This window comes from Protopterus annectens, chromosome 10.part0 (genome assembly GCF_019279795.1).
Source record: "Protopterus annectens isolate FY-2018-M chromosome 10.part0, PAN1.0, whole genome shotgun sequence".
NCBI lineage: Eukaryota > Metazoa > Chordata > Ceratodontiformes > Protopteridae > Protopterus > Protopterus annectens.
The window spans coordinates 1362869731-1362895021 of NC_056744.1; positions in this window are offsets into that span (position 1 = coordinate 1362869731).

A 25291-nucleotide genomic window follows, 5' to 3' on the forward strand; every position below is an offset into this window, starting at 1 on the left:
TGCTTGCTGCACTGAACCACAGTTGTAAAAAAGACATCAGAACAGCTCAAAAATGAGTGCACCACAGAACAGCAAAAAAATCTCTCTAGCACCTTGGCTATTATGCATTTGCAGAGTATACCTATCATTTCTCATTCATTCATTATATATACAACTACTATTCAATTATTCAATTACATTTGTTTGTTTAATTACTTACAACAAACACTTCCAATTAAGTACCCTGTTTAGTCCACCAGGGTATAAGGTCCCATATTTTAAAATACAAATTGATGCTTTTTGCCAAAGCCTTCTCTTAATATTATTCATGTTAATTCCCTCATTTTTTACCTGCTCCAAAATTGTAGCTTCTATTCCTTTTGGGTCACTATTATGTGCGTGTAAGAAATGTTGAGCCACGGGATTTTCCACTCTCCCTTTCTTAATGTCCCTGATATGTTCTCTTAATCTGGTAGCAAAACTTCTTTTGCTCTCCCCTATATCGTACTTATTACAGGGACATTTTATTCCATATATTACCCATTCACTGTAACAACCATAGCTACCTTTTACATGAAACTTCTTTCCATTTATTTTTCAAAACTATTCACCACATACTTGCAACTTTTACATCTCCCACACGGAATAGTTCCCTGAAACATTAATTCTTTATTTCTCTCCATGTCAGGTAAATTGAATCTCCCATGTACTACAAATTCATGGATGCTTCTACCCCTTGTGTAAGAGGTTAATAGCTGAATATTTTTCATAAACTCTAAGTTTTTACATTTTTCAGGCTCCTCCAATATCTTATTATATTATTTAAATTTTCTGAGAACACTGTGTATTTAGTAACAAAATATACATTTTTTTGATTCCTGTCTTTCATTTTTCCCCTCATTTCTCTTTCTTCTCTCTTCTCTCTTCTCTTTCAAAACCTTTAATTTCCCTTTTTATCATATTTATACCCATCGCCACTTATGCAGTTTCATATCCTCTGTGCAGGAACATTTGTTTAGCCTTTTCTAGCTCATGTTCACACTCTACCTTATTGTTACATAACCTCTTTATTCTCAGAAATTCTCCATGGCGTGAAGCTGTTAATTTATGGGGAGTATGACAGCTTTCCCCAAACAAACGTGATCAAAATATTCAAATTTTCTATGTATCTTTGTTTGCATGTAACTGCTCTCCTTACCTTGTAAAGTTACATGCAGATAATTTACTTTTTCCCCTACTTGAAAACCATCAAATTAGATGTTAAATTTATTCTGATGTAAACTAGAATTAAACTCGCCTATCTGATTTTATCCCCCTTTACATATAAAAATCAAATCATGTATGTATCGATAGTAACTTAGTACATATTTCCTAAAAAACTTTTACTTTTTATATATATATATATATATATATATATATATATATATATATATATATATATATATATATCTTTATACAATCCCATGAACATGTTTGCATACATAGGGGCAAATGCTGACCCTATAGCTGTCCCCCGCAGTTGTCTATACAAGACTCCATTGAATTAAAAAATATTATGCTCTAAACAAAAAAATAATTAACTCCATAATATAACTTGTTTTTGGGGAATCCTTCAAAAATATAGTATAGCCTCTCTACCAAAAGAATGTTGGATACTTGAGTATAAGCTAACCCCATCCATTACCATGAAGTACATGCCTCTTCCCATTTTATGTTCTTGATTTTATCTATAAATTCAAAAACATCTTTAATAAATGAGGTTAGTTTTTTGACTTCTTCTATTAAATATGTGTGAAAAAAACAGGATAAATTGTGAGTAAAATATCCACATGCAGACACTATGGGACACTCTGGTGGATCTACCATACTCTTATGAATTTTAGGCACACAAAAAAGTAAGCCATAGTACACTTTTCTATATTGAATTTGTGCTGTATATCATCGTTTGAAAAATATTTCAACTTGTATCCTTGTATCCTTTTTCTAAGAAACTATTATATTGATTTAAAGCCATATAATAAAATTGCACCTCCACTTTTTCATACACTTTGTCATTATTTAAATTGGTGGTGGCATAATCTCCTTTATACCCTGACTTTGCCCCATCACAGGTCAGTAGCCAATAACCAAAGAGCCACTTCCACAGCAGTGTATGTGCGTGTGTGAATCTATCTCGCTATGTATATATGTATATCTACCAATTGAATTTAGTTGAATCCAGATGGTTGACAAGTGTGTGAGATTGCACAATTCTTGGGATTGGGAGAAATGCCCTTTCCTCAACATCATGAGTACTGGCAAGGAATACTGGTTGCAAGACCCAATATACTTGTATCTCCTTTGATTAGGACTGTATAATTAGCAGGGGGTGGGGTGTGTAGGGGCCCTTGCCCCTGCAAAAAAAAAAAATATATATATTTTATTGTTTTATTTTATTTTTGTGTTTTGCATGTGCCAAGGTTATTGCTTGGTGTATGAACAGCAGCATGTTGACATTCACACTGTCAATGTTTGTAATCTGTGTTGTGGACATTGACATTTGGGTCTGTCAAAAAAAATCGTTAGACCCATATGTACGTATAGCTGTGTCAGTAGCGCAGCTGGTAGCAGAGTCACCTTTGGTGCAGAAGACTGTGAATTCTGTTCTCACACCAGGCAAATCAGTTACTAACACTGCAGTGCAACATAAAGAAGGTGCTCTACTCAAGAATGTGTCATCCTACAGATGAGATGTTAAACTGAAGTCTCATCTGCTTGGGTTGACGGTTGCTCAAGTGGATCTAAAAGATCCCATGGCACCTATCAAAAACAGTAGGGAAGTTCCCCTGATGCCCTAGCCAAATTTCCCCTAATAGTATAAATACCATCTTGGGACATCCCTAAAAAGAGGCTACTAATCTAGTGGGACTAACCCAGTCAACAAAGGATAAATAAATAAAAGAACAAATAAAATAAATAAATAAATATGAATCCATGTTACCATTCACACTTTCTTTTTTACACCACATACTTTCCACTCCTTTGGAATCCTTTTCATCTTTATTTAAAAATGTTCTATTTTATTCAGTAATACTTACATACATACATACATATATGCAGATATTTAAGGCACAGTCAATAACGCCCTTTTAGCCTGCCAAAATACAAAAATAATCATGGCCATAGCAGCTGTCCAAATTCTTCTTAAAAATATCTAAAGTATTTTTTTTTTTTTGCTTTAATATAATGTGGTTGTTTATTCTATATGCCCCTATACCTGAATAAGTTTCTGCTTGAATATCTGTGTAAAACACTGCACATTCTGATATTTTAATATTTCATTGTAACATACATTTTCACATGCATTGATGCTCTTGGTATATTTCCACCATATTCTTTCCTGTTTACCCATGCTAGCTTTCTTATATTATTATTCCATACCCTAGTTTGAGTTTGATGTAACTTACAATGTTTTTATCATTTTTGATTTCCTAGACTTTATAAATCTTTTTATACAGCCTTTGGTATATGCACTAGCAGCACTGTACGTGATGTAGTTATTACCATTATTACTGACAAAACAACTAATATTATGTTTCTCCCACCTTCACTGAAGGATCACTGTCCAATGGATATTACATGGTCCCCAAACGTTATTAAACCTGCAATCATTACAAATTATTCCATTCCTGACTTCTCAAAAGATGTATTGATAAATGAACTGCAAAACATAAGCTGGGCCCACTGCATACCATCCCAATACTGCATTAGCCACATTTTATAATCTGCTCACATTGATGTAAGACCACCACTTCAAACTAAATTCAAGAAAAGAAAAACTCTCAAAAAAAGCAACTATGGCTCATACCTGACCTTAGGACACAAATAAAAATTGAGACAAGGCCTTGGCTGATTGGAATACAAACCTTGAAAATAATATAAAACTGGCAGAATTTCTAAAACTCAAAAAGAAAAAATCCAAAGGCATCTACAGATGCTACAGCAAAACTGATCTAAAAAGGTGTCACTGCTTTCCCCAATGAAGCACCCTCTCCCTCTTACTTATTTATGGTAACTTAACACTTTAGGGTGGAGATCTTTCAGCTGTTTGGTCATGTGATGTTAAGGTTGCCACCTTTTCAAATGCAAAAAGAGGACATTTTTTATAGAAATGTTTGCTTTTGCAGGACAAAACATACCCACAGCCAGTGCAAAGGACAGAACTTCATTTTTTTGCCAACATAAAGGCTTATTCCTGTAGAATTTGAGTTGCTTATGCTATTTCATACAACATTGAGGTGTTTCAGATACAAAATAACTATTTTGTACAACTATTACAGAAAACCCAGGAAATGATTTTTGTCATAAAATCTCAGGACATTTGCCATTTTTCAGATTTTTTTTTTTTTTTTTTTTTTTTTTGCAGGGCACAAGTGCCCAAAGAGAGTCTGTCCCCTGCACAGTGATATTTTGAATGGCTATGTATTGGATGATATTTCATTGTATTTCATTCTGATGAAGTTCTTATAGTATAATAGTATAAAGAACAAAAGCACTAAATAATTATTGGTTGTTTCTATTTGACTGTCTAAGTGCATTTAGTATATTTTTAAGTCAACTTTTAGCATTTTTCAGTGTTCTCCATCATTTGTTGAGTTTAACTCAACAAAGAATATCATGCAAGTCCTCAGTAGTAATAGTGGACCAAGTAGGTATAGCCCTTCCCCTCATTACAACCCAAAAGTATATGGGAAATGCTATTACATGAAGTCTTAACCTTTAATATACATGGTAAAGCACATATAGGTAAAACTCTTTCTCAAATAAACGTTTCATACAAAGTTTCACATCTATTAGCAACAGACACTAGAAAATTGATTGCCATTGATGTACTGTTGAGAAGGCTTGAATGCGTGCTGTCATTTATTGCACTAAACTCAATTTGAAATATCAACCTTCTACAGTCAGAAGAGAACCAGAATCTAAGATTATCCACTCATCACAGTATGGAGAACACCACTGTTTAACCATCAATAATGCTAAGGGGCTGCCTATCAAAGCTAGAGAAATGTTTCTTTTCCTGAGTACCGTTATGTATAGGCTACTTAATGGCAGGTATTTTCTCCCCACTGACAAACTCCCTATTCATTAGGAGTGGTACTTATAAAGTAAGGCATAACAATAACCTGCAGTTATATAGAACTCCATACAGCATTGCCATCATTGAATTAGCCTTCTATAAAATGACTCCTTAAAATTGAAATACTTTGCCTCAAAAGTTAAGTCTTTGAAAGTATATCTTACTGGAGATGACTCAACATGTTTTAATGAACCTGGCTAATTCATGTATTGTTTTCCAGCTATATTTATATCTACCAAGTAACTATATATAATATACATGGGCTATGCTTGTTAGGAGTATTCATTCCCTGTTAATATCATAAATAAATATATGTCAGCTGTTCTCAAATGTAGTCAGTGATTATGTAGTTGGACAATGACACTCATTGTAAAGAACTTCCTTTTTTAATTCACTGGCAATGCTGAAACATAATTTTGTACCATTCTCTTTATCTTAATTACTGTAGTTTAACTAGTGACATATTTTCTTGCAGCTCTAAGGTTAGCTGCTAATTCATTTTTTTCTTGTAGCTCTATTAAATATGTATGTTTTTATGTATGTGCTTTTTGGGTAATCGTGTGCCTCTTCCGTTTGCTTTTCTGTTTGCTTGTTGCCTCACAACCTAGGATATTCAACAGCTCATTTAACAGAATGACAAGATTAAAATAAATAATAAAGTATCTCAACTAGGTTTTGGGTGACATGCTTGTCCACTCAAATGAGATCTATTATTTGATCATTGGTGAGGTCATGTTAGGCCAGGCACTGCTTCTAAAGCTTTTGAACCCTCTTCTTGCAAGGGCCTGGAACCCAGTTAACAAATCTGGCAGCTAGGGTAAGATAATAATTGTGATGTTCCACTCTGGGGCAGTAATCAAGGAGCCTCAATCTTTACCACGTACACCAGAGAGGGACGTTCACTTGGAAGAAAAATGGATACACCCAGTATTTCCAGATGCAGCTCTCTGCATCAAGCACAATTTCCTTTAAGAACACACAGGGAACACACTCAGTCCGGAGTCTGGTTTCTCTATCTGTCTTCGCAATAAGACTCCCCACTGGCACAGTTGTAGGGATGAGTCCTCAGCTGAGTGTCCAAGCCAAGTCCTCCAGAAATCAATGCTTCATGTCCCTGCTCCAAGTAGCTGACATACACAAACTTTGAGATTTAATTTTCACACACACACACACACACACACACACACACACACACACACACACACACACACACACACACCTGGGAAAGGCTGGCACAGATTTACTAGCTATGCCCCCTTCTTCCCAGACTATAAGGTAGTTACACTGCCACCAGACACCCCAAAGCCAGCTACTCTAAGGCTCTTACAAGGGCACTCTATTATACTGAGTGAAATTAATATTAATATAAATGATAGTGTTTGGCCAATGCAGTAATGCTTCCAGGAGTAGCCACAGTGTCACAAAATAGATATAAGTCCTCTCAAAGTTTAAAATATTCTCTAAAGGACCAGTCACACTAAAAAAATTAAATATATGTAATAATAAATAATAAAAGAACATGAAAATACTAAATATCTATTTAAAATAAACACCCGAGTTTCAATCACAGGAAATATTAAAAATAACACAGGTGGACAGATTCACACAGTTATTGAAAAAACGGTACATAACTAATCTCACTATATTTTCCTGACTGATCTAAAGAATTATTATTCCCTGGTTATTTACTAGAGCAAGGCAAGATGAAGTAGGTGAGAGTTCCTTCTTTGTCAGGTTACAAAAACAGATTGCTGTACAGTCTCACCTAGTATTACGCATTATTTTAGTGATGGATTACAGAATGACATCAAATACATCTGGTAATCTGACTTTTGGTTCCCATGCCACCCCCATGACTATAAGCTGTCAGGACTTAGCACATATGTGTCAATAATACACATGCACAGAGGTTTGCTAAGATCTGCTGCAGCTCCGAGAAGTCATAAAACAATTTAAAGCCTCCACCCTTCCAGAGCAGCAATTAATTCACCCCATTGACAATGCAGGAAGCTTCATAATACAGACTTTTTGTCTCTGGCTGCATTGAGAACTGTAAGATACAATCTTTATGGCTTAGGCCAGGTAATTTAACTTGAAACTATTTTCAAAGTTTGAGATTAAGCTTTTCTCTTTTCATATCCTTTGTTAAAACATATACATTTAAACAGTTACAGCAATGCATGTATATTTCTTTTCCTGTTCTGCAGGGCAGACTGTACATTTTTAACACAAGCAGCTTTACAAATACATTTTTTAACACAAGTATCTGTACAAATCAGTTTGATATACAAATGACATATAATTCTTTTCAAAGTTCCAGCTAGCTGTGCTGACATATGTTATACATCCACTGCTCTACTTCTCCTTGCATAGCTGGCAATACCTCATGTCATCATACAATAATTGTTATCACAAGCTGCTGCAACCATAGCTCACAACTTTCCATCTTCAAAATGAGGAACATAACCTCTCATAATGTGGAACAAATGGCAAAATGTGGAACACCTAATAACATCTTACTAACAACTTCAACTAGAAAGCTCACAGGATGGTTAAAATTTGCTAGTTTATACTTATAAAAAGTTACTTTTATCAATTAATATGATTTGGTACTATTCCTGATACTGACTGTGTGACAAAACCCATTCAGTGTGGAACTTGGAGGAACATGGGTTTTCTAAGACCCAAAATGAGGAACATTCCTCATAATGAGGTACAACTGAGGGGTATGACTGCAACTTTGAACATACGTGCAGGCGTCTGCTGTTTTAAAATCACTGAACACAAACAAGCTATATAACTAATTTTCTGACATCAATGAATTGTGACCTTTTATTTGGTTTATTTACATGTCAATATGGACCCATTTACGTGTATGCTATTATTTACATTTATTTATTTATTTATTTATTTATTTATTTATGCACTCATTTACATGTACTGCATACTGCCATGAGCAAGCTTTTGCATGGCTGTGCAGCTATGGTGTATGAATTAGAAACACACTGCAAAATTCTGTGAACAACACAAAAGACATTTGTGTACTATGCAATTTGTCTATAGAATCTAGGGTTTACCTTTTTATTCAATTCAAAGATTTTCACTGTGCTAATACAGTAATTTTGTGTCATGTTTACTTTAAGAATATTATCCCGGTGCCCTTTCTTTAGTCAGCATGCACAGAAGCTGGCAGAAATGAACTATCAGCCAGGTCAAATACTCATGGTAACCAGTATATAGTTTCATTCAGAAAGTCTATAGTATATTTTTTCTTGTTGTTTTTCATGTAGCTATTTGCTGCCCTTTGGGAAAGGTGGTGGGAACAAAGGTAATAAATGTGAGTAGTTAAATTTAGACCTGAAATGTATTTTGTCCCATGCTATTTCAGGGGTACTCATTTGGAATGAAAGAGTAAAATGGTCTTTAGGAATAGATTACAAGAACATGTGATGGAACATTAAAAATTCTAAAACCAAGAGCTCTGGCAATGCATTTTTAAAAAATTCACAGTAGTAATTTTGAACTATTAAGAGTTACAGTCTTAGAAAAATTAAACATTACAGATGGAGAAAACAAAAATGCAAAAGATCAGCTTTTATGCAAGGAATCTATTTATATTCTTAACTGTGGCACTTTATTTCTGGGTGGGGAGGAGTTTAAATATGGAGTGTAATTACAAGTATCTTGCTTGATCTATGTATTGCTTTATTTGTTGATTGCCTGATTGTTTTTAATAATATAATTAATATATTTTTATAACTGTTTGTGTGACTGATGTTATGATGAACTTAAAAGGGTTTGCTGAGGGTTTAACAAAGTTTTTATAGTCTCTGTTGTTTGCTAATATAATTTATTTATTATTTTTCTTGTTATTTATGGCATTCATTTGGGATGTTGGGAATGACATTTATTCAGGCATTCTTCCTCATTCTGAGCCACCATCTTCTCCCAGCAAGTGACAGTAGTAAATAAAACAGCATGGGGTGATACCAAGCCTTAATATGAGTCGGGTCCATCCCTGAAGGAATAATAATGTGTAGCAGGCTCTCAATATTTGTCTCATAAACACAAACAAAACTATCATTTCTTATGATTTCTGGATGGTGTAACAAGACATGGCCAAAACTGTCTCAATTTTATAGGCAGTGAGGGTTATTTTCCTCAAGTTTTCCTTCCAGTTTTTCTATAGATGTCTTAATGGCAAAAAAACTCAGAGTTTAGATACTGGACTAGTCTATGCCCACAAAATTTCAGATAGTGCCTTCCTTAAAACTCTCATTTAACACACACATGCCTAAAATCTCACTATGTTAAGTCTGAAGTTACAACAACACTGCATTTAAGTGTTTGATAACCTAGTTGTTACTCTGAAGACCCATACCTTCCGTCATACTGAATGCTTTGTAAATGTTGCAGGTTATCAAATTCTAATGGTAAATCTTATTTATTATTTATTTTTATTTATTTTACATTTGTTAACCGGGATGGTCCGACTGGATACATATCCTTTTTCAGCGGAGGCCCGGGGAGAAAAGCTCCAACAGAGTTACATTGATAATTAGGTACAGTAAATGAGCTGAAAGAACTTAACAAAAACATAGGCTATTTACATACAAGTACAAGACTGCCATTACTATTTCTGAGATTACTACAAATGTAACATTAATAACATATTAGCAAGGACGGTAGGCAGTATAATGACATAGAGTTAGACAGGATACATATTTCTTTATCACAGTATACAAAGTACTTATCATCTTAGCTAGTTGTTTATGTTTTAGTTAATGGCACAGAGCTAGTCTGGGTTTGAGCAAGGACATAGCCAGTGTAATTTGAAGTGGAGTTTTAGACTATTTTTGAATTGACTTAGAGAAGTTGCAAGTGTGATGTTATTTGGGAGAGAGTTCCATATTTTACCAGTGGTGTTGGCAAATAGCGCGTCACCACCTAGGTTGAGAGATTTAGTTTTTTGGACAAGGAGTCTGTTTACTGAGCGAAGGCAGCTTAGATTGGAGTAGGGAGTCATTAAGTTTTTTAGTGCTGGGGTATTCTCAGGTTGTTTAAGGATTTTGAAGGCCTCTATGAGTTGGGACTGGTGAAGAAGGTGTGGGAATTCTATCCATCCAAGCTTTTTCAGGTTAGTACAGTGGTGTGTTCTGTAGGGTAGGCCTGTAACGAACCTGGCAATGTGATTATAGCAGGATGAGAGCTTGGCCAGATCAGATTTGTTAAGGTGAGTGAGGACAGGAGAGGCATATAGTAGGGTAGAGAGAAGGTGTGAACGGGCTGTGGCTGCCCTGGCATTCGGGGTAAGGAATGCTTTAATTCTATATAGGGTCCCAAGTTTCTTGTTGACTGACTAAATGGCTTGGTTGATATGTATATCAAATCTGAGTTTATTGTCAATGTTTACTCCTAATAGCTTTGTATAGGTGTCTGGGGAGATGATGGTCCCATTATTGGATTTTATAGTGAAGTTTTCAGTCGGAGATCTATTGATTGGGTAGAAGAGAAGTAACTTGGTTTTGTTTGGATTTAAGATCAGGAGATGGTTGGCAAGCCAGTTTTCGACTTTGGTGAAGCTATGTTGGGTGGTAGTTAGTAGATTTGCAAGAGAGGCATTGGAACATATTATAGTCGAGTCATCTGCATATTGAATGCAGGTGGCTTCAGGGATGACTGTTTGGATGTCGTTTATGAAGACTGAAAAGAGGAGAGGTCCTAATATGGAACCTTGAGGAACTCCTATGGTATTTGGTAGTAGGCAGGAGAGCTTGTTTTGCCACATTACTGCTTGTTGTCTCCCAGTGAGGTAAGCTTGAAACCAGTCAAGGGCTGGAGTGTCTAGATACAGGGTTTTTAAAGTATATAGAAGTAACTGATGGTTTACCATATCGAAGGCTTTCGATAGGTCCAGGAAGAGAGCGGAGGATATTTTTTATTATTCTGGTTAAGATTAATGTTTTCAGTAAAAGAGAGGAGGGCAGTGGTTGTACTATGATGGGGTCTGAATCCATGTTGAGAGTCTGTGAGTAGTTTATTTTGGGTTAGATAGAGCATTAGTTGGTTGTGCATGCACATTTCCATAATTTTGGCAAGTGGTGATAGTATGGCTATAGGTCTATAGTTGGATAGTTCTGTGGATGAACCTCCTTTGTGGAGTGGAATCTTATCTTAAGTTCACTGTACATGCAAATATTACCATCTATACTGTGTTCCAGATTTATATAAAGTATTTTTAGGGCAAGAAACAAGAATAGACAACTTTATACAACACTCTACATGCTTGTATTAGCTAACAGCTTTAAGGAAAATGAGTCAGGACAGTCTAAAATATGTGCATGTCTGTCTGGACAAGAAAGATAATTTAGTTGTACCACAGCATTTAAAATGTCATAAAATATCACTTTCCAAAGAACTAGTTATTGTTTTTAGTTTTGATTTCTTAAAAATACACTAATGATATGGTTCAGACATATATTAAATTTATCAGCCAGAAAAAATGTCACTTGCACGTGTTTGCTGTGAAATGAATGGCAAAAGAAGAACACAAATAACCTAATGGTTGTACCCATCAATAAGAAAAAAGATGTGCATTTGTACCCATCAATATTTCTGAAAATATTTACATTTTCAAACGTTTTTAGAAAAAAAATATTTTATGACTGTCAGCTGCAACATTAACTTAATTGGTGATTTCAGTATAAATATATACATATTTTTCTCCTGCAAAGTGTTTAAATGAATACACATTTAATTCTGGAGAGGCATAAGTTCAGTTGCAGAAAACATTACTTTTCTATATAGAAGTATGATACTGTAACATTGGGTCTCATTTAAATGTAGTTTGTTAGACAAAAATACTGTATTCTCTTTACATAAGTCTAGAAATGCAGCCATATTAAACCAGGCCTTCACATTTTGCACACAGTTTCAGTGAATACACTTTCTCCATGAAAATAACATTCAGTAATCAAGAATATTGATAAGAATAAAATGTGCTAGCAGAATGTGCAGTAAGTACATGGAGTGTAGAAAAACTACTCTTGTTTAGATGGTACAATGCTTGGGAACCAAGGTTAAAGAAGTGTGTAGAAATTTACAGTTTTTTGGTATTATTAGGCGATACTTCAGACACAGCCAGTTAGTTTGTTTGGACTGATAAGCAGAAATTCTTTGCAGTGCAGTCCTCAGACATTTGGTACAAACACTCAAGAGTGAGTGCAGAAGTTAGGTTAAATATCCAGCATTCCAGAATATTAGTTATATTATTCAGGAGAAAAAGAATATGAATGCAGAAGCTATGGACATAATAACATTCTGAGTGCAGAATTTACAGACAGTATAATGAGTGCAGAAGCTACAGACATTATAGTTTGGTCTATTTCAGTGTATCAGCACTGTTATTGGTGACAGTAAGATTTCACTCTGATATTGTTGATATCTTCCTCCACTTTACATAATAAAACATTCTTAACCAAACTACAGTGTATGCAGCCTTTTACTCTTAAAGGTACAAGTTGACTTGGTACATAAAGGAGATATTGGCACCTGTTCAGTACAGTTCTTGGTAATTAAAAGATAAAGGCATTCATTCCAGTCTCTTTGCAGTTACTTCCAGTTATTTCCAGTTAATTCCAGTATTTTACAGTCCTATCAATTCTTACAATGGCAAGCCACCATCAATGGGGGGGTGGTACAATATTTACAGTTAAAGTAAGCCCCAAACCCCATAGCAGCCCCTACAAATCTATCAGCAGTTACACTGCATGTATTTTACAGAGCAGCAGTGTTCCTTCAGAAGATTACTGCAGAAAATCTACAGTAAAATCTCAAAGTACTTCAGACTTGTCAATATATTATTGTAAAGGACATTATCCATTTAACAGCAACGTATCAGAAAACTTCACCATCTCCAAAGCAGGCAACAGACTTTTAAGTTTCCAGTGTGACGTCACAGAGCCAAGGGAATCCTCACAAGAGGAAGTTTGAAAAAGTTGCAAGAGGCCTGGCCAACTTCTTAAAGCAAATTTAACTTTCCTTATATGAGCATTTGTTTTTATTACAATGCATTTTCTAGCAAAATCAAAGTAAATCTCAGAAAGTTGAAAAATATCAGTAAATATAAATTGCATAAGTATGTCAAACAGTACTTGTATAGTAAAGGCACCAGTACATGCATGGTTTAAAGTTAAAAATTGGGTAAAGCAGTCTAAAAAATTATGTTCCAGAAATGTGCATTTAAATTTGAATGTCATTAGTTCAGGAATGTTAAATCTTCCTAGATACAGAAGGGTTAAAATACGAAAGCACACATTACTTTCTCATGATTCACAGTATGATTCATCTTCTGTCAATAACACCAATTCTAGTTTACAGTCTTCACAAATCAGTGTAAATACTACAGCATGTTTAATTCAAAATACAGAGTTAAGTTGCAGTATTGCAGAAGCAGAAATAAACACAGTCTGTGTATGTAACATGCGGATTTCTAGACAAAATGCAAAGCAAACATTTGTAATGTCTCAAGTTCACATTATTTCAAATACAGACATTTAGAATGTAATAAATTCCAGTTTACTGTTTTTAGAGGCCAGTGCAAATATTGCAATGGGATAAGAGGGATAAGAGTGCATATTTTGATCAGTTTGATAAAGTAAACAGAATAAATGATACACAAACTTAAGGGAAAATAAAGAAGAAATGTATACCAAAGCTTAGCTTACGTCAATGAAATTACTACTGTTTTGGGGCACAGCAAAGAAGAATTTACATACCATAGCTCAAGTCAGTGTTGTTGCTAGTTCTATAAGAGAGGATTTGCATCTTATCTATAAAGCGTGTGAGAGTCCAGCACCAAACCAGATTATTTATCTGTCATTGTTTAAGGATGAGAGAAATGAGAATATTTCATCGTTTACAGAAAAATAATTATGGAATAATGTACTGATTAATACAGGCACATTAATTTCAGTTACAAATATACCTTTACTAGAGGACATGAGTGCAGTTGTTTCAGGATTTGAAGCATCAAAGTTTACAGCAATGAGCAGCTCTGAGTGTAGCAGTACTGTAATTGGTATGGACATGTCATTAGAGCTATATGTTGTTTTAGACTTCAGTAGCAAGACTTTAAAGAAAACAAAAATGCTGCAGAATGTACAGTGGTGCACACATATAATACCTGTAAAAATGTGTGTGCAGTAGATTGTGCAAATGATGTACAGAATTTGAAAAATTGGTTATGACAAGAACATGCAGATTCATGGGTTAAAGATAAAATAAATTCTGGTTCAGTTGCCATAGCTGAAGTGCAGGGAGTCAGGTGACCACATTTTAAGAAACAGTATTTTATTCTCAAAAAGGAAAGACAGACTGGAAAGGAAATGTCATTCACTTTTATGGCCAGTAAGAAAAAAGTAACCATTTCAGGCTAGTACAACATTTAAAACTGATAGACTTACTTACCAATCTAGAAGCACATATTCCCCCAGATTCATGAAGCTCGGCGCAAGGCCGGTGTAAGGCCTGCGCCAGCCGTGCGGCGTATAAATGGTGTAGTAGCGCCATATGCATATTAATGAAGGTGCGCCGCTACCACATCCACGTGCATAGGACACATGCGCGATTGCATGGGGCGTTACTAAGCTGCGCCCGGAGGCGTGTCAATGTCGGCTGGCAATGAGCAACCTAAACTGCTGAATATTATAGCCTGCCTACAATAGTAATCGCACCTATCAGTGTCCGTGGATAATGAAACGCATGCAAAGCATGCAAGACAGTTCCCGGCCACACAAAATGGAGAACCAAACAGAAATGCACGCAACATAATATGAGTTACCGTCCATGGAACAAATGATATTTAAAATCATGTGTCCGTAATGTACTGCACTGTCAGAAGTTATACCCAGTGGAAGTGAAGCGCATCATGTCAGAGCGCCACCAATACACACATCTAGCCCCATGGGTATGGTCACCAGCAGTCCCACAGTGGTAGTGATAGTACACAGCTGGGCAGTTGTGGCTATATAACAACCGTAAAGAAACCTGACAGTCCAAATTGTATACCAAACACACACAAACATATGTATATTAAAATGTGCTATACACATGAACGTAACCATCACATACACATAGGATGCTATATGCAGAACCTCCAAAAGTAGAACCCATGCATGCAAATGCAATACGCAACAACCCCTGTATAGCACATAACCAGCACCCATGTCCGAATGTCCACCAAATCCAGCTACCAGCCTTGCGCATCCGTACACCTACACATAGCGGGTATTCCCCATATGTAGTAGGAAGTATCGCCCTAGGCAGTGTCCAGATTGCAAATATGTATCCCACGTTTGCAAACATCCCATCACAGGTATGTAAATCCAAATGCCCGCACGTTAATGTTATGGCAAAATGTGTGTACATCCCGCATGGGATAAGTAACCTGTTGAAACCTCAGAGTTGTTTACACGCCACGGTGTCCATTACTGTGCACATCTGGACAAAACATGTATGTGTAGTCACGGTACTGGTCAGTATCTACACAGAAATGCAATTCATACTACGCAGGATGGAACAGCTCTCCACCATGCAGGTCACCCCACTAGGGTTGCCACCTGTTCAGATGGCCAAGGTGGGACATCCCTTGTAGAAATGTGAGAATATGCAGGATAAAACATTCCCCCAGCCTGTGCAAAGTACAGAATTACACGTGTATGCCAAGATAAAAGCTAATGCCATAGCATTTGAATAGCTTATGCTATCCCAAATAATAGTTATGTGTGCCAGATACAACATACCTGTATCATGCAACTAGTACAGAAATGAAGAAATATATTATTGTCTTAAAATCACAGGACATTTGCCATGTCTTAGGTGTCGTCGCAGGACACAACTGTCCAAAGTGGGACCTCCCCTCGCAAAGAGGAACAAGTGGTAACCCTACTCCCCACTGAATTATCGACAGTATATATTCAACTCAATCACATACCGACATCACCTCTCAACCTATTACAGCAACAAAACCTGGACAAAGCCTAAAAGGATGGGTGGACAAATAGGGACAGATGTAATTACTGCTATCACAAGCTTCGAAAGTTCAAGGAATAATAGTATGTACATAAGCAGGAAATGCTGTGAAGGATGTGGGATAATCCCCAGTATTACAGAGGTCCGTACATATATACTGTAACAAGCCGTCACATATGTTGACTGTACTACTGCATACCCGTAGTTAATTCATAGTTAAGTCATGTGCAAAATAATAACCCTTGTAAGAATGAATACAGGAAATAGTCAAATGTGAATGGGAACACCACACACCGTGGATTATGTATCATAACCACCCCCACCCATATTATGTATTGCCAACATCATAAGCTGCTGACAGGTGCCCAAACACCTGTGTCTGTAAACACAGATTAAATGTTTAAAATGGACAAACCCTGTCCATGTGCTTTGTCTGACATTTGAACACGGTCAGGGCAGTTCCGTTCACCAGGTGGACAAGCCTAAACCCAGATCACCACATGAACACCCTGACAATTAAAGACCTGTATGTGTCAGGACTATAAGCCTTTGGGTTTTGAATATCCCTGCAGTGATGAAATATGCAGTGTGGGTCCAGAGCAGTAGGGAATAGGGAATGTGTAACATGTAGTACCGCATTTTTCCCAGCAGGAGAATGGATGCCTTTGACGTAAGTGAAGCGGTGAGGCATATGTTAATGTAGCTATGTACTATGGGTATGCATATAAATGAGTCAGAACACCAAACGTATAGTGATTACAGCATCCGGCCAACGTGAATGCAGTCCCGGTTGAAAAACGACTACAGCACATATAATGTGAAAGTGTAATGAAGGCGTCTGTGCTGTACAGACAGTTAAATATGTAAAGGTGAACGTGTGTTTCGCAAACGTCCATTAACCGTATTACAGATAATTACTGGTACTGTCACAAGTAATAAAGCCCACATAAGCACAAAGACTTAGTAAACATATGTAACCCACAATAAGGATATGCATGCGCGCCTGCGCGTAACCCACAATAAGGAAATGCAAGTGCGCCTGTGCGTGTGTGATCCGAAATAAATGAATGCTGTTTCCCCCATGTTAGTTATACATGGCTCAAACCTGTTAACCTCGTAAAGTATGAAACCAGACAAAGCCATGCAAACTACCAGTACAAATAGGGACAAACACCAGATATGTGCCAGAACAAACATAGAAAGTGGATAGAATAACGGGTGTGTCAGTAGCATGGATTCTCTGAAGGGTATGCAGTCGTAACCTGAACTGCTTGCCAGAAATCCCCACTGTAAGTCTCAAATGAAATGCCATGACATTGCCAGATAGACACATGTTTATTTAAAACACAGCGAAGATAAAGGGGCAAGCAGCTGTACACTCTGCGACAATCTGTATAGTGGAAAGGTATGGTATGGATATAGATATATGTGTATACACATAATCCACAGACGTAAACCAAAGCAAGTTATGAAATGAGGATTGTACATGTATATATGTATACACAACAGACTTATGTCCCGTAGATATGACATATGTACATAAATAGGCAACGTTATATCTAATATGGGTAGACAAACAGACATGCAGGAAAGGTGAATAAACCACAGCATTCCAAACCAATGGCCAGAAAGTGACAGTCCAGCAAGTTCTACACTTTAAACATGCAGATAGGTGTCCATTGCAGGACTCCAAAAATTGAATCTTACGTAGTGTCAACCGACATTGACGCAAAACAAGTGACCGCAGCAAATACGAAATAGCTGTACATGCAACAGTACCAGGTGCAAGGGTGACGACACATGTGTCGATAGAATGTATGACGTACGAACTGATATCCGGAGAGTGGGGAATGCATATAAGTGTCTCCACACTTCAGTACCGCACACATTAAACATGTGTAATGGGTACTGTAGAGGGTTGTCAGGTATGGGAATTATGGGTATGCAGAAATGGACCTAGGTGTTGTTTGGCAGGGATTTTGTAGGCCCGCCCCGTGGGAGTGATGTGAGTATAGCACACGCCTATATTCTCAATAATGGGGCAAACCATCCACTGGATATTGCGGAAACCATTTTGGCAACATGTAGGGCCCTATATCAGTGTCATGTAGGCGATTATCATGGATGGACATGCATACGACCAAGATGGTCCCCATAACTGGCAAACTGTCAGAATAACACAGCTACACTAAGGCATAGTACATGAAATACAAATAGGGACTATATTAGATATACCCCAGACAAAGTCAGAACGTCATGAGAATACTGGCGTACCCATGAATACGGATGTTAATGAGTGTTACTAATCATGTAATGGAAATGTCAGTCACTATTATCTACCGCACAGTCCGTAATACCTTGCCAGCAATTTACCAGAAAGGCACATCACTATGACAAATGTAACAAGGTCAAATGTCAGGGCATTTACCCATAATGTGTACACGTTAGGGGTATGAAGGTAACCTGTCCAAAATACATGTACAGAACTAGTGATACTAGGTGGACAGGTGAGAAGAAAGACATCAGGACAAATGAGAAAACATGTACAAGACACACGCATGTACTCCGACAAATGTGAATGACAACGTATGCCCTGTGAATGTCAATGTGGAAGGTTAATAGACACAAAAGTAATGTGTCCCTCAGGGTGTCATGCAGTGTCACTGTAACAATGTCCAGTCCCCCAGACACGTACGTGAGCTCTGCCACTGACGGAAAGCGCAAATACTGGCGCACACATACGGTACATGATAGACCAATTAGTGTGGATAAGCAGCTGTTGGTCTGTGTGAGGAATACAACTGTCTGGGTGGGTGTGTTCTGCAATATAAATGTAATGGCATGTGGCCTGTGATGCCGCCATACAGTGTGTGTATTGGTGTCAGAAAGTTGATATTTTGTTACAGACACATACTCTGCAACTGTACAGATTTACGCAGAATGTGCAGAGTTCTGCCTCATATGTTTGGTGTGTTCCACGTAACAACAGTAACATTCTGGCACTTTCATGATAACTGAAGACATGAAATAATGACAAACATGTGAGTAAGACACCAAATCCAACAGAAAAGCCATACTAATGCAAAACCTATTATTGTGTCAACTATCTACGTTTGTAAGAGCAACATGTAAATACTGCCCCTATGTGTCCCACTATCAGATAAGGCCTTGTCCAGCAACTTGCTCTAGGAGGTGGAGTGGTATGAACAGAAACAGATCCATGTGTGGGGAAACAGCAATATCGACTGCAAGATAATGCAGAAGGTATGAAATGCGCTGCAGTAGGACGTGCAGTACTGTCCGCAGGTATGTGCTGACATGTCAAATGACACAGCAGTCTACATGAAGAACCTATAGGGCTGTCACCTTTACAAATGATGATAGTGGGACATACCCAGAGCCATGAACACAGCACAAATAGACATACACACATTAAAACTAGGCCATGATACATGAAGCCTCCAGCATGTACGAGTACAGTGAGAGTACAGCAAGGATAGATGTCTGCCAAGATATACAGCAAACGCCTGTAAGGGCGTGTAACACTGCCCGTAACACAGACGTTGCATGGACAATGTTGGGAGTTGCAACATACCTCATTGGTATGTGAAAGCTATGCAAATATGCGATACATGAAACAGTCAGCTGTCCATGCAAGAGCAGAGGTATGGGCAGAAAATAGATTTTATATATATATATATATATATATATATATATATATATATATAGAGAGAGAGAGAGAAATACACACACACACACACACACACACACACACACACACACACACACACACACACACACACATGTGGCAGGGCTGGTAATCGAACCTACACATGACTATCCTATCACACAACAGCATGACGCATTTATAGAACACGCTACCGAGATTACTAAACACAGTAGACACACAGGCATTCTACTAGGTACGTGTCAACATCCGCAAAGACAAAGACATCAGCAGGATACATCTGTGTTGCGAAGCGTCTAAAAGCATACCCTGAGTCCCTAGGCAGACGGGAGCATACACACACACACACACACACACACACACACACACACATCTGGCAGGCCTGGGAGTTGAACTTACACCTAACTACCCTATCACACTAGAGCATGACGCATTTACAGAAAACGCTACCAAGATTACTGAACACAGCACTCCCAGAGGCATACTTCTAGGTGGGTGACATCATCCGCAAAGGCAAAGACGCCGATAGGGAATGTATGTGTTGTGAGGCATCTAAAAGCATTACTGTGTCCCCAGGCAGCTGGAAACACACACACACACACACACACTTGGAAAGGCCGGGAGTTGAACACACACCTACCTACTCTAACACACTACAGCATTACGCATTTACAGAACGCGCTATCGAGATTACTGAACACAGCACTCCCAGAGGCATACTTCTAGGTGGGTGACATCATCCGCAAAGACAAAGACACCGATAGGGAATGTATGTGTTGTGAGGCATCTAAAAGCATTACTGTGTCCTCAGGCAGCTGGAAACACACACACTTGGAAGGGCCGGGAGTTGAACACACACCTACCTACTCTAACACACTACAGCATTATGCATTTACAGAAAGCGCTACCGAGATTACTGAACACAGCACTCCCAGAGGCATACTTCTAGGTGGGTGACATCATCCGCAAAGCAAAGACGCCGCTAGGGAATGTATGTGTTGTGAGGCATCTAAAAGCTTTACTGTGTCCCCAGGCAGCTGGAAACACACACACACACACACTTGGAATGGCCGGGAGTTCAACACACACCTACCTACTCTAACACACTACAGCATTACGCATTTACAGAACGCGCTACCGAGACTACTGAACACAGCACTCCCAGAGGCATACTTCTAGGTGGGTGACATCATCCGCAAAGGCAAAGACGCCGATAGGGAATGTATGTGTTGTGAAGCATCTAAAAGCATTACTGTGTCCCCAGGCAGCTGGAAACACACACACACACACACACACACACACACACTTGGAAGGGCCAGGAGTTGAACACACACCTACCTACTCTAACACACTACAGCATTACGTATTTACAGAATGCGCTACCGAGATTACTGAACACAGCACTCCCAGAGGCATACTTCTAGGTGGGTGACATCATCCGCAAAGGCAAAGATGCCGATAGGGAATGTATGTGTTGTGAGGCATCTAAAAGCTTTACTGTGTCCCCAGACAGCTGGAAACACACACACACACACACACACACACACACACACTTGGAAGGGCCGGGAGTTGAACACACACACCTACCTACTCTAACACACTACAGCATTATGCATTTACAGAATGCGCTACCGAGATTACTGAACACAGCACTCCCAGAGGCATACTTCTAGGTGGGTGACATCATCCGCAAAGGCAAAGACGCCGATAGGGAATGTATGTGTTGTGAGGCATCCAAAAACATTACTGTGTCCCCAGGCAGCTGTAAACACACACACACACACACACTTGGAAGGGCCGAGAGTTGAACACACACCTACCTACTCTAACACCCTACAGCATTACGCATTTACAGAACTCGCTACCGAGATTACTGAGCACAGCACTCCCAGAGGCATACTTCTAGGTGGGTGACATCATCCGCAAAGGCAAAGACGCCGATAGGGAATGTATGTGTTGTGAGGCATCTAAAAGCTTTACTGTGTCCCCAGGCAGCTGGAAACACACACACACACACACACACACACACACACACACACACACACACACTTGTAAGGGCCGAGAGTTGAACACACACCTACCTACTCTAACACACCACAGCATTACACATTTACAGAACGTGCTACCGAGATTACTGAACACAGTACTCCAAGAGGCATACTTCTAGGTGGGTGACATCATCCGCAAAGGCAAAGATGCCGATAGGGAATGTTTAGAGAGTGAGCGGTCTGAAAGCATATTACCATCCCAAGGTAGACATACACAAACATGCCAGTGCTGTCAACGGGCCAACTAAATATCTATGGAGCACAACAACACTGAATAGATATGGGATACGCCACAGACAGTACACCCTTCAAGAGAGCAACAAGTGTGTTCAATGTAGGCATCCATCGTGACATTGAAATTGGACATCTGGTGCCTGGATGACCACCATGGCTATACAGGATGTCAATGGCCATGCCCACATGCTTAGTATCACACGTCTGTTTGGAATGTAGTGTGTGTCCATCTACACAATGGTGTACTGGGCATGCTCACACACTTAGCTGTTGCAAAGGGCCAACTTGCATGCACACGGAGTCTAATCACGGAAGGGCACAGTGTGGAATGTACTGTGTGTCCATCTATACAACGGCGTACTGGGCATGCTCACACACTTAGCAGTTGCAAAGGGCCATCTTGCATGCACACGGAGTCTAATCACGGAAGGGCGCAGTGTGGAATGTACTGTGTCCATCTACACAACGGCGTACTGGGCATGCTCACACACTTAGCAGTTGCAAAGGGCCATCTTGCATGCACACGGAGTCTAATCACGGAAGGTTGCAGTGTGGAATGTACTGTGTGTCCATCTACACAACGGCGTACTGGGCATGCTCACACACTTAGCAGTTGCAAAGGGCCATCTTGCATGCACACGGAGTCTAATCACGGAAGGGCGCAGTGTGGAATGTACTGTGTGTCCATCTACACAACAGCGTACTGGGCATGCTCACACAGCAGTTGCAAAGGGCCATCTTGCATGCACACGGAGTCTAATCACGGAAGGGCGCAGTGTGGAATGTACTGTGTGTCCATCTACACAACGGCGTACTGGGCATGCTCACACACTTAGCAGTTGCAAAGGGCCATCTTGCATGCACACGGAGTCTAATCACGGAAGGGCGCAGTGTGGAATGTACTGTGTGTCCATCTACACAACGGCGTACTGGGCATGCTCACACACTTAGCTATTGCAAAGGGCAATCTTGCATGCAGATGGAGTGTACACACAGAAGGGCACAGTAAGGTATAACTGCCCTCACGCACAGGAGTCTAATCACGGAAGGGCGCAGTGTGGAATGTACTGTGTGTCCATCTACACAACAGTGTACTGGGCATGCTCACACAGCAGTTGCAAAGGGCCATCTTGCATGCACACGGAGTCTAATCACGGAAGGGCGCAGTGTGGAATGTACTGTGTGTCCATCTACACAACGGCGTACTGGGCATGCTCACACACTTAGCAGTTGCAAAGGGCCATCTTGCATGCACACGGAGTCTAATCACGGAAGGGCGCAGTGTGGAATGTACTGTGTGTCCATCTACACAACGGCGTACTGGGCATGCTCACACACTTAGCTATTGCAAAGGGCAATCTTGCATGCAGATGGAGTGTACACACAGAAGGGCACAGTAAGGTATAACTGCCCTCACACACAGGGCGGTCACACATGCAGTGACCTATACACACACAGCTGCCATCACAGCTGTCACAGGTGCAAGTCACACACGTACACACTGCATTGTACACTGTAGCTGTCAAGTCAGCACCATGTCGTTGGTGCAGCACTACACAGCCATACGGTCCAACAACACCATGTGACACATGACCACTGGGCTGTACAGCGGTGTACACCAGCTGTGCAGAGTACACATGTACCAACAGGGATCCAACAGGTGTTATGCATTGCAATGATACCAGTATACATGAACAGGTCGGCTCAAGGCATACCATGACCCTTACACAGCTGTGACACCTGACTGTTGCTGTACACCAATGAACACACATCTGGGTATGTCATACATGTGATTGTGTGGATGTGTGCATGGACTGCACACACAGCACATACATACATGGCCTTTGATGTACCTCGTGCATAACACTGGCCTAATCAATGCTACACACGCAAATTGAATGTGGGCCCATGTCTGTTGAATGCTCACACTACAGGGGGTAGCAGTGTTGACCGGGACATATACCCTTGTACTGGTCGCCTGTGACACCCATGATATCATACCACAGTCCATGTGTTATGTATGTCAACACACATGTCCAACAATAGCAATGCATACAAACATGGCAACAGGAGACACATGTGACATCTGTACCTGTGCATGCAGCAAACATGCATGTGCAGTGGCCGATGTCCATAACATAGTTGCACCTACCTACGACATGCAGATGCAATGCAGACCCATCATTGACATCTGTATACGGTGACATACAAACAGCATGTATGGAGGGATGTGTGTACATAACGTGGTGAACCACCTGTCTAGATGTATGTGTGCAGGGGGTGGCTCACAGTTGTGTCACACACCATCCTATCATGCCATGTGCTAACTGTACGCTATGTCGCTGTTACATGACGGTGCTGACATAATGCTTACACAGCGGTCAGGTGTTAACAACTATATGTCATATGGCACCTGTAACACTTACAACCTCTCATGTGTATATAGCAGCACATTTGCCAGATATAGCATTGGTACACATAATGCAATCAATACCGCTGCATGCCCATCAAACCTGTCATCATATGGCTGGTGTATCATTCCCAGCACTGCCATGTGTGTCCGAATGTGTGACCAGGGATGCCACATATCCCAGTTGCTACACATCCCTGTACACCATTGTAGAGAAGTGTACATACGTCAGTGTGGGAAGCATGACGTTCACTTGTGAGGTGCATCACACACATCGGCTGTCCGTATACACATGTGTGGTCACCACAGTGTGTGTGTCTGTATGTATGTCTGGTGCTTGGTATGAGTGTGTATGCTAATATACGGTGGGAAATTATCACTGGCCCCACGTGTTGACTAACCCGTAATGGTGATGCATTGCACAACCCTGCTGATGCCATAGGTCCTGGCCATACTGGCTACCTGTGCATGTCCCTTCTCTGTGACACGTCGTGTGGGTGCATAGTACTATGAGTGTGATGATCACAAAGGCAAGGGTCCCCAGCTTCACACTATGGGGTGTGCTTTATAGTGGTGTACACCCCATGACTGCGGCCATGTTCACGTACTGTTACAGGGTCCTACTGCTGCACAGTGTGGCCTCCAGCTACCAAGTGACACCTCACATCATCATCATTGGCCAGGCCACTGTGTACAACCCCTGCACCATGTCACCATACCTGTAATGTGTCCTGCTATGTATGTCACGTCTCTGTCCAGTGTAGCCTGTGGCACCGACCACA